Raw genomic sequence first — 14100 nt, forward strand, 5'->3', positions numbered from 1 at the left:
TGGATCTCCCAGCCTTAAAATTCTTAGCCAGGACTTTACATAAAAACATTTTTATGTGGTTCCTCAGTCACTAAAGTGAATTATAAATAATAACAATAATAATATTCAAAGATATCTGGATTCTCCTGGGGGAGACTACTGATTTTTACTTAAAATATATTTTATATGTCTTTGGCAATCAGAATTAATCATCACTATTGGATATAGAAATGATCAAAATTCTGTGGTATCAGGCAATCTGTGTTTATAATCATCCTGCTTAAAGTTCATTAATAACTTCCTGTGCTGTGTGTTTCTATTTAACCTAATGTTACCAATTTTAATTGTTTGAAAATCACTTCTGTCAATCAAATAGCTTTATATAATTATTAGATTATTGTTGATTAGAGTAATTATGAAATAAAACTTGGGGTGTACCAAAAGGAAAAACAGAATCCATAAATTTTAGTTGTTCTGAACCCAATTATGGTACAGTCGCGTTACGTGGGCCTTTACAAAACTGATATCAGAAGCCACTTGTGTGATGTGATTGTCCTGCTTCATCTTGATTAGAAATACTGCTTCCCAACAGGTTACCTTCTCCATCCACTTCTCTGGTGGGATTCTAGTTCAAGGGTTCCTTTGATCTCCCAGTGTCCCAGGGCCAGTCCTTGGATCCAGGCGGAGAATCCACGTGTTCCGAGTTTTCTGTGTCCCTTTCATTGCCGTCATGCATCTCCTCAGTGGGCCGACTTCTGGGAGAAATGCGTTCTGACTCCGTGCTGCTTCTGGGCTTACAAATCTTCCGCTGCCATTTGGTTGTTGATTGGAGTTCACTTTACTTTTTAATCACTTATGGGCAAGGCACGATCCCTGTGTTCAGGTAGCTTGAACCTCTTGTATTCAGACTGTTTTCCTGTATTGTCCAGTATTCCTATAAATTAAGAGAATTGATATCATCTCCTCCAAGTCCAATAAATGCCTTAGAGGAGGTGAAATTAGCTTCTCTGACAGTTCTTGCTATGGTGGTTGATCCAGAAAATGGAGTCAAGTCAGTTCATGAAGTTCTTAGTCCCAGACTGAGAGGAAGGAGAAGCACGAACAAGGGGAATCACCTTCCCCAACCCCAGCCCATAGCCCCCCAAACAGCTGGAAAGAACTGGCAGCTCAGGAGGCATGAGCAAGAAGAGAAAGAAGGGAGAAATCAACAGAGCTGAGTTAGAGCCAAGCAGGGAGAGATCAAAGAGAGCTGGGGATGGAAAGAGCTTCCCAGAATCTGGGGCTCTGAGCCACCATGTCCCAGAGTCATTTGCCTTAGGTCTTCCTTGTTGGGTTTCAAGCTCCTAGAAATCAGGGGTGGTCTTGTTGCTGCCTCTGTACCCCAACACCTAGCCCCACCTCACGTGAATAACATCCTGGAGAACTACCCACCACAGTGGACTTGCCCCAGATGATCCCGCTGGGCCTTCCCTGGCTCTGAGCCGGCTCTCCCCACAATGTCCCAAGTGCCTTTTGAGATGAGAAAGTCGGGTCCTAAACATTGAGAGAGACATGGCCTTCCCTTGTAAGGGGATGATAGAATTCGGAGAGCTGAATGGCTCTGCTTATTTTATCTGTGGGTCATCAGAATTAAAAATTCAGGAGAAAGAATAGGAGAGACAAGGTAAAACACTAGAATAAGGGGCACCATCAAGCATTTCTGTAAGAGGTATGTCGGTTCGTGGCATGGGGATTGGGAGGAGGGGAAAGGAGAAGAGGGGAGGAGGAGGAGGGATGGCTGTTCTAGTCTTAGAAGATCTAATCAACCAGAAATCTAAGTTGTGACTTAGATAAGTCAACTCCAAAGCCCTCAGTGGTTCTAAATCTCAGTATTTACTCTAATTCTAACAGAAAAAGCCTCCTCCGGCCCATTCCTCTTCTGGTGAGTTGTGATGGCGAGGTCTCCCCTATGTCATGCTGATGTGCCCGCCATTTGTGCCCATCACACCTCCAGATCTCAGGGCAAAGCAGAAGGGTCCCATTTATCTTGCACATACCTGTACACACCTTGCACGCCTTCAGATTCTTGTGTATATCTACTTTTGCTCCTGTGAATGACCCCATTTCTTCCGGTCAGCCTTCATTTGGAATGACTTCCCAGCCTTCTCCCATCATTGTTCTCACCTTCCCTCAGACATTTTCCATTTTAGGACTCTCCCACTGAGAGCTGGCCTGTCCAAGGAAGAGTCCGTTGGGACTACCACTTACCCCAAGCCCTGCTTTTCCTAATAAAGTCTTTTGGGGACTGGAAGAGACTGTAAATCTGCCTTTAATTCCATCTTACACTCAGTCTAGAATTCTAAGATATAGTTGGACCCTGACTGCCATCAACTGTTGGGAGCCGCAATCTCTGAGCTGTTTGGCACTGAGATCAAATGTGCACAGCACTCATCATGCAGGAACAACATTTCCTTCTATGATTCTCATTAGTGGACTACTATTTCCTATGTTATTTATAATTGGCTTGATTACATTATCTAAAAAATCTGGTGACAAGGGGAATTTGAGCAAGTTAGCTAGAAATGATTCCATAGGCATTTTCTGTCCTAAAAAAACGAATCTCTCACTGAGACAAATGATAAAGGAGAGAACACCATGGAAAGCATTGTCACTATGGGAGAGAATCCAAAGGTCTAGGAAATAATGGTGTTTAGACTCAGAAAAGATAAGTATATCTAGGAACCAAAAGATGGTTAAAATGTAACTGGGAATCGTCTTATGTATATGGATTCAAGTCAGGAATCAAACAATCCATAGAACTGGCAAAGACACAAGTAAACTAACAGAATTCACTGACATTTAACCCTGTATAACATTTACCTTTCATTATTGGCTTTATGTAATGTAATCACTAATTAACACAACCATAAAAACTTACTCAAATATTAAATGTTAAATGTAGTAACATATAGGAATATTATTGCTCTGTAAGAAATGACCAGCAGGAGGAATACAGAGAGGCCTGGAGAGACTTACATCAACTGATGCTGAGTGAAACGAGCAGAACTAGGGGATCATTATACACTTCAACAATGATACTGTATGGGGATGGATTCTGATGGAAGTGGATTTCTTCAACATAGAGAAGAGCTAATCCAATTCCAGTTGATCAATGATGGACAGAATCAGCTACATCCAGAAAAGGAACACTGGGAAATGAGTGTAAACTGTGAGCATTTTTTTTTTGTTTTTCTCCCCAGGTTATTTTTACCTTCTGAATCCAATTCTTCCTTTGCAACAGAAACAACAACAAAATTCGGTTCTGCACAGATATATTGTACCTCGGATATGCTATAACATATTTAATATGTATGGGAATGCCTGCCATCTAGGGGAGGGGGTGGAGGGAAAATTCGGAATAGAAGGGAGTACAAGGGATAAAGTTATAATTATAATTTTATATATATAATTATAAAATTAATTTAAAAAATGTAGTAACATATAAAGATCAGTAAGTCAGACACATGGCTGAAGACTATGTTGACCTAAAGAGAAGTATATGTTCATGATATAGTATAAAATAAAGCCTGAAGGAGCCTGAGAGAAGGGGGAGCATCACTTCCATCAGCTCCTCACTCAAATTACCCCACGACTCCTGTCTCCCTTTGATGCTGACCCTATTCCTCCTCCTCAACCCCCTGAACCCCCTGTCATCAACCATGTTTGCTCTCCTCCCTAATGGTGGCAGCCCCTCAGCTTTTCATCATCTTTAAATCTGATAAACCCATTATCTCTGTCTGCCCTTGCCCACTTCACTGATAAAAATCTCAAAGAGCCCCAAGTAGAGGGCAGAGTATGGGGCACTTCAGGGGATGTCTCTCCTACTACAACACCCATCTTCTAGTGACTGTTCCAAGTCTGGCCATTCCATCAGTTCTCAATTTATTAGCCAATATATCTTTTTTCTCTATTTTTTTCTTTACTGGTATTTTCTTTTTTTAAATACATGCAAAGATAGTTTTCTTTTTTCTTTTTTTTAATTTTTTTAAAATTAATTTTATAATTATAACATTTTTGACAATATATTTGCATAGGTATTTTTTTTTTTTACATTATCCCTCGTACTCTCTTCTGTTCCAAATTTTTCCCTCCTTCCCTCCACCCCTTCCCCTAGATGGCAGGCATTCCCATACATATTTAATATCTTATAGTATATCCTAGGTACAATATATATGTGCAGAACCGAATTTTGTTGTTGTTGTTGTTGCAAAGGAAGAATTGGATTCCGAAGGTAAAAATAACCTGGGTAGAAAAACAAAAAAATGCAAACAGTTTACACTCATTTCCCAGTGTTCCTTTTCTGGGTGTAGCTGATTCTGTCCATCATTGATCAATTGGAACTGGATTAGATCTTCTCTATGTTGAAGATCTCCACTTCCAGCAAAGATAGTTTTCAACATTTACTTTTGCAAAATCTTGTTTTCCAAATTTTTCTCCTTCTCTCCCTCCCTCCCTCCTCCCCAAACCAGCAAGTAATCTGATAGAGGTTAAACATGTGCAATTCTTATAAATATATTTCCATATTTGTCATACTGAGCATGAAAAATCAGATCAAAGGGGGAAAAACATGGGAAGGAAATAAAAACCAAGCAAATGACAAAAGATGAATTATTTAGTCAATGTCTCTCTTAAGGATCTGTGAATTCATGTCTCCTCTGATGTTTGCACTTCCCCTTGCGACAGTTCAGTAACACACATTGTGTCCCAAATAAGTCATCTGTCTGGTGACCAGCCTTCCGGCTTGTGGCTGGACCTGCCAGAGTTGGCGCTGCCCAGAACCCGGGATCTTTCTCTAACTCCTCCTGATGGTGATCTCTTGGATTCCCACACAGCAGCTCAGCGTTCATGGGCTATTCCTCAAGGTACTGAGGTTACTTTCTAGCGCTGCTGATAGCTTGTCCTCCCTCGGTGTCACTCACCTTACACCCTGTGGTTAATGGCTCAGTAGCATGTCCCCAGACAACGTCGATCAGCCCTTTAGACGGGGCATTTACTGAGAAGGTAGAGCAAGAACTGACCAAGCCTTCTCTCCAACACTGGATGGGGTGGGGAGTGCTTTTTAATCAGTAAACAGTAAGTGCCTACTGTGTGCAGGTACCGCCTCCGTGGATGGGCCTGAAAAGCGCCTTCGGGGCGCATCCGCTCCACCCATTTCATTTTAGAATGCCTCTTAGCTGAGGAAGGAGCCGCCCTCGCTCCCTCTGGGTCGCCCTCGATCCTTTGCCATACATGCCCAGCGAGTACTCCGGGACTATGGCCTCCCCAGACCGCATCTGCACCGCCCCCGGCCCCCGGCCCCCGGCCCCCGGCCCCCGGCCCCCAGCCCCCGGCCCCCGGCTCCCGGCCCCCGGCCCCCGGCCCCCGGCTCCCGGCTGAGCCGGAGACAGCGCAGAAACCTCCGGAGAGAGTCCTGGAGGCCGAGGAGCCCGAGTTCAAGTCCCGCCTCCGGCCCCTCCGAGGGCCCGGGGCCCCTGGGAGCCGCGTGGGCCCCTCACAGTCAGCGGGCAGCCGGGGGGGGGGGGGGGGAAGCTGCGCCCGGAGGAGGGCGAGGAGCCAGCGGCTCCGGACCGGTCCACTTCATGCTGCCCGGTTCTGGAGGGACGTCCCAGAGGCATCGGAAATGCATGACTCACTTCTCAGCCAGTGCTCCGTCAGGGGGGAGTGCGGAGAAGGAGAAGCCCTGGGGGACCCCGACGGGAAGGGAGCGCGGGCCCGGGGGAGAGCCGGCCCGGGAGGAGGCGGAGAAAGGATCCGGAGGGAGCCCTGGGGGGAGAGAAGGAGCCCTGGAGGCAGGGGCAGCCCCGCGCACTCACAGACCTACACGTTTGCCGAGGTCCAGCCACGGGGTCCCTTGTGCAGGGGAGACCCTCAGGGGTCGGCCCTCGCTGCCGGCTCCCGCCTTTGCCAGGCTAGGAACCCGGGCCCAGGGAGAGGGCCGGGAAAGGGGCCCCGGCCTCCTAACAAATCCGGGGACCCCCGTGTCAGTTCCCCGTTCTTAGCGCAGCTGGGGTCCTTGACAATATCCTGAGGAACTGGATTCCCCAAACGCCGCTGCCCCGCCCGACTTTAATCCTCCTGTAGTAATCTCAAAGGTAACGCTTCCCCACTCTCTTCTCCAGTAAATCCCTGCTCGAGGGTCCCCATGGCTCCTTATCACCGCCTTCGTTAAAGGAAAATTGTGTAACTGTATCTACCTTCACCTGTATTTCCCACGTTCCCTGCCTCCCGGTGGGTCAAAATCACCCCCCCCCCCCCCCCCCCGGCTCGTTGTTCTTCACCAAGGAACTAAGCAGAACTTGTTTTCTGTGTTCTACTTCATTTTTTAGCCACCCTGCGTTGAGCAAGGTCATTGGCACATCTTCCCGACGTGTGTCCTCACTCTGTGTCTCTGACGCGTTTGGGGCATTTCCTGCGATAGTTCAAGCTTTTTTATTATTCTGTCTGTTCTGGTGAACTGTGACCAGTGACCTTTGCTGTTTCAGGTGTTTTGTGATCTTTGTTGTTATTGTTGCTGCTTTGTGACGGTTCAGTGGCTGTTGCGGGTGTTTTGTGATCTTTGTTGTTATTGTTGCTGTTTTGTGATGGTTTAGTGGCTGTTGCGGGTGTTTTGTGATCTTTGTTGTTACTGTTGCTGCTTTGTGACGTTCAGTGGCTGTTGCAGCTGTTTTGTGATCTTTGTTGTTATTGTTGCTGCTTTGTGACGGTTCAATGGCTGTTGCAGCTGTTTTGTGATCTTTGTTGTTATTGTTGCTGCTTTGTGACGGTTCAATGGCTGTTGCAGCTGTTTTGTGATCTTTGTTGTTATTGTTGCTGCTTTGTGACGGTTCAATGGCTGTTGCAGGTGATTTGTGATGTTTGTTGTTATTGTTGCTGCTTTGTGACAGTTCAGTGGCTGTTGCAGCTGTTTTGTGATCTTTGTTGTTGTTGCTGCTGCTTTGTGACGCTTTAGTTGCTGTTGCAGCTGTTTTGTGATCTTTGTTGTTATTGTTGCTGTTTTGTGACGCTTCAGTTGCTGTTGCGGGTGTTTTGTGATCTTTGTTGTCATTGTTGCTGCTTCATGACGGTTCAGTGGCTGTTGCGGGTGTTTTGTGATCTTTGTTGTTATTGTTGCTGTTTTGTGACGGTTCAGTGGCTGTTGCAGGTGTTTTGTGATCTTTTTTGTTACTGTTGCTGCTTTGTGACGCTTTAGTTGCTGTTGCAGGTGTTTTGTGATCTTTGTTGTTATTGTTGCTGTTTTGTGACGGTTCAGTGGCTGTTGCAGCTGTTTTGTGATCTTTGTTGTTATTGTTGCTGTTTTGTGACGCTTTAGTTGCTGTTGCAGGTGTTTTGTGATCTTTGTTGTTATTGTTGCTGCTTTGTGACGCTTTAGTTGCTGTTGCAGGTGTTTTGTGATCTTTGTTGTTACTGTTGCTGCTTTGTGACGCTTTAGTTGCTGTTGCAGGTGTTTTGTGATCTTTGTTGTCATTGTTGCTGCTTTGTGACGGTTCAGTTGCTGTTGCGGGTGTTTTGTGATCTTTGTTGTCATTGTTGCTGTTTTGTGACGGTTCAGTGGCTGTTGCGGGTGTTTTGTGATCTTTGTTGTTACTGTTGCTGCTTTGTGACGGTTCAGTGGCTGTTGCAGCTGTTTTGTGATCTTTGTTGTTATTGTTGCTGTTTTGTGACGGTTCAGTGGCTGTTGCAGGTGTTTTGTGATCTTTGTTGTCATTGTTGCTGCTTCATGACGGTTCAGTGGCTGTTGCGGGTGTTTTGTGATCTTTGTTGTTATTGTTGCTGCTTTGTGACGGTTCAGTGGCTGTTGCAGGTGTTTTGTGATCTTTGTTGTTATTGTTGCTGCTTTGTGACGGTTCAGTTGCTGTTGCGGGTGTTTTGTGATCTTTGTTGTTATTGTTGCTGCTTTGTGACGGTTCAGTGGCTGTTGCGGGTGTTTTGTGATCTTTGTTGTTATTGTTGCTGCTTTGTGACACTTTAGTTGCTGTTGCAGGTGTTTTGTGATCTTTGATGTTACTGTGATGGTTGTTTGGGACGCCACAAAGCAAACAGTATGAGATTACTGCTGTGTATGTCCCGACTGCTCCACCTACTGGTGCTTCTCCCATCTCTCTCCCTCTCTGGGGCCTCCCTATTGCCTGAAACACAATAATGTTGATAGTAGGCCATTTAATAACCTTATAATGGCCTTTAAGCAAAAGGAAAAGTCAGTAGATATCGAGGACTTCAGTGTTGCCTTATTTTCAAACGTTGCCTCAGTCGCCGCCACCTTGAGCAGCCGCCAGCACGGAGACCCTTCACCACAAAATATTACAATAGCTCAGGGGCAGCGGGGGGTGCAGTGGATAGAGCGCCAGCCCGAAGTCAGGACGACCTGAGTTCAATCCTGGTCTCAGACATTTCTGTTACATATATTCTGCGTGTGTGTGTGTGTGTGTGTGTGTGTGTGTGTGTGTGTGTGTGTATCCCTGTGGTCTCATTGAATTGGCGGCTTCCTCCAACAGGGCAGGTCCCAACCAGTCCACATCTGCCCGGCGGGAGGTTCTAATTTCTTCTCCCATCAGCTTGTCCCATGGGACCATCCCCCTGCTGAGGCAGAGCATCATGGGACCCTATTCACCTGCTGTCTGACCATTCTGCGCTCACATCCTTCACTTCCCTTCCTGCTTACACAGCTCCAATTTTATATTCAATTACATTATGCTTACGCTATAACTTTAACTCTCTTTGAAAAAGCTTCAAGCCATATTTCAATTTGGTGACCCTACTAATATATTAATTATTAATGGCTAATGTGTATAAAGTCATCTTTCTGGTACTAGTAAGTGAGACATTGGAATAATGTGCTAAATGTACAAACGCCGATGTGGCCAGGAGCATTTTTATAAAACATTCTGGGCCCACGTGATCCGGCTCTGCTCTTCACCCTGGTGCCGGGTCACCGGGTATTGGGGGCACCAGGGGGCACCACGCCTTTCACAGGGCATCTTTCTATGTGGAAAGGGTGAGAAAGGGGAAGATTTAACATCTTCTTGCCCATAGTGTTGTACAAGTTTTTGTTTCATGGAAATCATGTTCGAACTGGGATATTTCCATTCAGTTCACTTTACAAAGTTATTAAGTATTCAAGACAAAAAAATAACTGGCGTAGTAGACTGCTCTCAGAGGTGCCAGACTTGAGTTCAAGGCCCGTCATGGAAACTCTCTGTATCCTGAGCAAAGCTCTGGAGGGGCTCGAACATGAGCGCTAATGATCAAGGACCTAGCCTGGACCTCCTCCCCCTCCCCCTGCCTCCTTAAATCCAAGGGATGGCAGGCTGTGGTATCTGGGAAGCAGCTTCCCGGCCGCCTCCTCTCTGTCTTGTGATGAAGCTCCCAGACCTGTGGCTTAGTTTAGTGCCATCTGTAAAACACACACACACACACACACACACGAATTCTATTCTTCATGAAAATGTCTGAAATGGGATGTGTGTGTGTGTGTGTGTGTGCAAGCCATACTTAAATCTGAAAGAAGTGTTACCAGGGGAAGAGCCAGGCTGCTGAGAGCAAACTTGCTTGGGGGGCCTGCGTGTCGCCCCCAGAAGGCCTGTTCTCCCAGCTGGTCGGCTTGTCACCGGCCTCCCTGGAGCAGGACGGGCCTCCAACAGGAGTGGGTTTTTCATAAATAGAATCAGTTGTCACGAGAACGGTTGTGAGGAGGATGGCCGAAGTCCTCGTCACCGGAGGGTTTTATTTCAAGCCAGAGTGTGCAGGAGCAGCAGGTGCGAGGGGTCCTGAGGGGTGAGCTCAGTATTTTGGAAAATCTTCCCACGTCAACAAGCCGCTCAGCCGGCCAGATGAACAGCCGCTTCCCTGTGGCCATGGAATCCTGGGACTTGATAGTGGGCTTGGAGAGGTGGGGAAGGGGCGGCTGGAGTAAGGGATTCCTGGAAGTCTCAGGACCCAGGCATTTCCTGAGTGACAAGGGCTTCTGGTGTGGAAACTCGATCCCCGGACAGAGCCACACCAGCAATGCAGCCTCGGGTCTTGGAGAATGGTGTGGGCCATGGCCGTTAGGGGAAACTAAGTCAATAGGCATTCGAATTGAGGCTGGAAGCCAGGACTTCCTCACTCCCAGTTTGCCCATGATCCTCAGTCACCTGCCTCTCTCCAGACTTGAGCTTACATTTCCGGTGTATTTGTATGTGTTGTTTTGATACCTTTTATGTTTAAATCCCCCCCACCCCATACTAACCCGAGCTGAATAATCCCCTGTGACAAATTAAAACTACTAAACAGAAACTTCTGATACAAAATTTCCCGGGGGGGGGGGGGGGGGGGGGGGGGGGGAAGGGCTGCACATAAAATAGTCCCTTTTAGTAGTTTGACATTTCTATGCCATAAAAGGGGAGATGCTCGTCATTCCCTCTTCTCTGGGAATATTTACATTTTTTTCATTACTAAAACTCTATTTGCATTTTTTGTTTCAATAACTATGTGAGCAAAAAGGTTCTATTTTGTCTGCTTTGCCGGTAGTTAAATTTGCTGAAGAAGGAAAAATGCTGGGCATCTTCTTATCCTCCCCGTGTGACTGGAGCAGTGTTCAGCCGCACAGCCCATCTAAGAAATGCCCAGTCCCTCCTGCCGCTTCGGTGCCCTGGACCATCCATGGCTCCCTGTGGATAGCAGAGGCCTGCTTCGGGGCATTTACAGCCCTTGGCAATCCAGCCTTAGCCTTGCTTTCCAAGGCAGCCCTGGCACCCACCGGGCCCTTTGCTTCCCCCTCTCCTGGAACTCACTGTCCACGTGCTCCACTGCCCCATTCCCTTCTCCTGCTGAGTGAATTGCAGCTTCCCCGGAGTTGGGCACACTTGCCACCCTGTTCTCAGAAGTCTGCCCTGATTCCCTCAGCTTAAAGTGTTTCCTCCCTCCTCTAAAGGTCTTGGATCATTACCCCTCCCACTCCTACCCCTCCTCCTCTTTGCCTCTCTCCTGCTCCCAACTTGGTGCTCTTGAGAGACCTGCCCTGACCTCACACACAGTTGGGTGCAGCCCCATTTTTAATCTGGATCTCTTTGGACCACCGGACCACAAAGAACATCTCTATTAATTAACCTAAAGAAACTAGAACTTAAATTTGGTTGCCCTGCGCACGCCTGGACATACTGGGTGAGCCTGCTTAATGCCCGTGTTCCCCCATGCTTTCTGCCCAAGAAGGTTGTTCTCTTTGGCAGACCTGGCAATGAGAGACTCAGTCAGAGGGACAAGCCCTCGGGCCAAGGCCCTGCTCCACCCCTGGCCAGCACCCCGTTTCCTGGAGGTCAAGCCCTCCGGCCAGTGCCCGGCTCCCCGGGGAGCAAGCCCTCTGGCTCGGCTCCACTGAGGGGTTCTGTGCATTTGCTCTCTCTCAGATCCCGTAGGGCTTCCCATGTAAGAAAGCATCTTCTTCATCTTCTGTCGCAAAGTTGAGATACAACAGCTTGTTCAGCCATTCCCCAGGGGATGCGCATCTTGCCCTTGGGTTTCCCGTTCTTGGTCACTGTAAAAAGAGCCGCTATAAATGTGTTTGTGTCTGTGGAACCTTTCCTATTTCTTTGGTCCATTCTGGGTATCAACCAAGCTGCGATATAGCAAGCTTGAAAGGCCTGAACTGATTCGTAATGTTTTTGTATATAAACCCAGATTGTTTTCCCAAATGGCTGTACCCAATTCCCAAAAGTGGACAAACAGGGCATGGATGTAACCATTTTCCCATCATCCCTCCAACATTGGTCATTTTCCTTTTTGGCCACCTTTGGGTCTCTTCTGAGTGAGATGTAGATTCCCAGAATGACTGCAATTTGCATTTCTTTTGTTAGACTCTGTTCAGAGACTGTTGTCAATTGTCTTATTTTATCAGTTTGAATCATTAAACATCTTGGAAATGTGACATTCATTAGAAAAATTTGCTGCAAAGGTTTTTCCATTTAATTGTTTCTCTTTATTCGAGAATCTGCACAAAATTTGCACCAAAATGCAATTATTAGTAAACCACATAATCCACATGCACATATAGGGGCAGCTAGGTGGTTCAGGGGACAGAATGCCAGGCTTGGAATAAGGAAAATCTCGGTTCAAATCCAGCCTCAGACATGGGATCCTGGGCCATCACTCCATCTTGGTATGCTGCAGTTTCCACAGCTGTAAAATGGGTATAATAAGAGTGTCTGCCTCTCATGATGGTTGTGATATTTGTAACACACATAGCACAGTGCTGGCGCGTAGTAGGGGCTAGACAGCAGATTTCCTTTGAGTGGCTCTTTAGGGTCCATTAGGAATCTCATGACTTCGTTCTACAGCAAAAGCGATTCTTGAGGGAATTTTCTCTGTTCTCTCATGTGCCTTCCCCCAGCTTCTCTTTTGCCATTTTCTAGGTCATTCACCTTTTTCTATGTCATTGTTTGAGGACCCTGCCTGGGCTTGGAACTTCAGGTCATTAATGGGTGTTTAAGATGCAAATATCAGGTGCAACATCTGGCCAGATGTCAACATCATGCTGGAGAAAACTGACTTTAGAAAGGACATTTTCTTAGAAAACGAATCTCTCCTAATCTCTACAATTCACTTTATACTTGTATGAAGCGTTTCTTTTGGCTGTCAGCCTTAGACACTCTTACCTTGTGTGTGTTTGTCTCTGTCTCTGTCTCTCTGTATTTGTCTCTTTTTCTGTCTCTATTTTTATTCCTTCTTTCCCACCCTTATTATAAAGCAAGGCTATATTTCAAGGAAATTCAGTGTACAGAGGAATAAATCTGCCAAAGGGGCTAGCCTCTACTTATAATTTATATAAAGCAGATTCCAAAGTACTTTGTGCAAGGTTAAACAGGCACTTCTCCTAAAAGGTTTTCTTATTTTTGGATGTTTTCAGAAATAGTAAGAGTAAAGTAGAATAAACTTTCACCAAGGAGAAATTCTATTTACAAAAAAAAGCAATATTTTTCATGTACAGAATATCAAAGACAAGATTTCTTAAAATTACCATTCAGAAAATTGATCTTTGATTTTCATCTTTTCTTGGACTAAAATCATCTCAGAGGTCCCTGTTAGCTCTAAATCTGATGGCTCAGGACTATCAGGATTTCTCGATTTTTAAGAGGCACAAGTCTCCCCGTGGAGCTAATATTAGGCTTGGTTCTGCAGCCTTCCATGAGTTAGATCTGATAGGAAAGAAACTGAGCACCCAAAAAAGACAAAATCATCAGAATGAAGTGCTGCAGACAGTGAACAAAGGCAGCCTCACTTAAATCTCAGAGCGTGAATATCTAGGGCAGTCTAATTCTGAAATACAAAAGTCAAATGGACTCTCAAATGATCGATTTACAACTAGAATAAAAAAAAAAATGAGAGCCACAGCCCAGCAGAAGGCCGAGCGAGACAGGGACAAAGAATGATCAGGGAGATGGGGAAAGGAAGAGACCAAGAGAGGGAAGGAGACAGAAAAGGAAAAGCAGAAGAGAGGGAGAGAGTCGGAGCCTTTCCCAGGGTGCCCTGGCCAGCCCGGCCCCTCGGAGCTCAAGGCGTCCTGGTCCTGTGCTCTCTGGGGCCGATTGTGGCCAGTGTAGTTTCTTTTAAAGGACTCACCTTGTAATTTCTCTTCCCTCAATGCAGTTCACTCACAAAAAAGGGGGACAGGTGTGCTTGAATAGTCACTGCAAAGTTGCACGTTCCCCATGTTTTCAGTCTCACCAAGATCAGCCAATGACCGTGCACTGGTAAATCACATCCATGGGAAAGCTGTCAGCCTGGCGGGCTGTCCCAAATTCCATTTTGGAAGTAAAAAATAGTCCGGATCAGATCCGGCAGATTGGGCGGCTGCTCCCTGGGCAAAAACCTTCTTGTTTGGCTCGAGCGAGATCAGGTGATGCAATTGGGAAGGAGGGAAGAATCCCTAATCCTGCACGAAGTGGCTCCCTGACCCTCAGGCTCCTCATCTTTAGGTGCTGGTCCTACCACTCCCAAACACGGGGAAGAGCGAGGAATGGGGACAGATTCAGTTCTTCTGTGGAGGTCGGGAGGAAGGGAGGGTCAGCTTCTAGCAGGGGAGCTGCTGATGTTCATTAGCAGGCACGAGGA

Source organism: Sminthopsis crassicaudata, chromosome 5, assembly GCF_048593235.1.
Source record: "Sminthopsis crassicaudata isolate SCR6 chromosome 5, ASM4859323v1, whole genome shotgun sequence".
NCBI classification, from domain to species: Eukaryota; Metazoa; Chordata; class Mammalia; order Dasyuromorphia; family Dasyuridae; genus Sminthopsis; species Sminthopsis crassicaudata.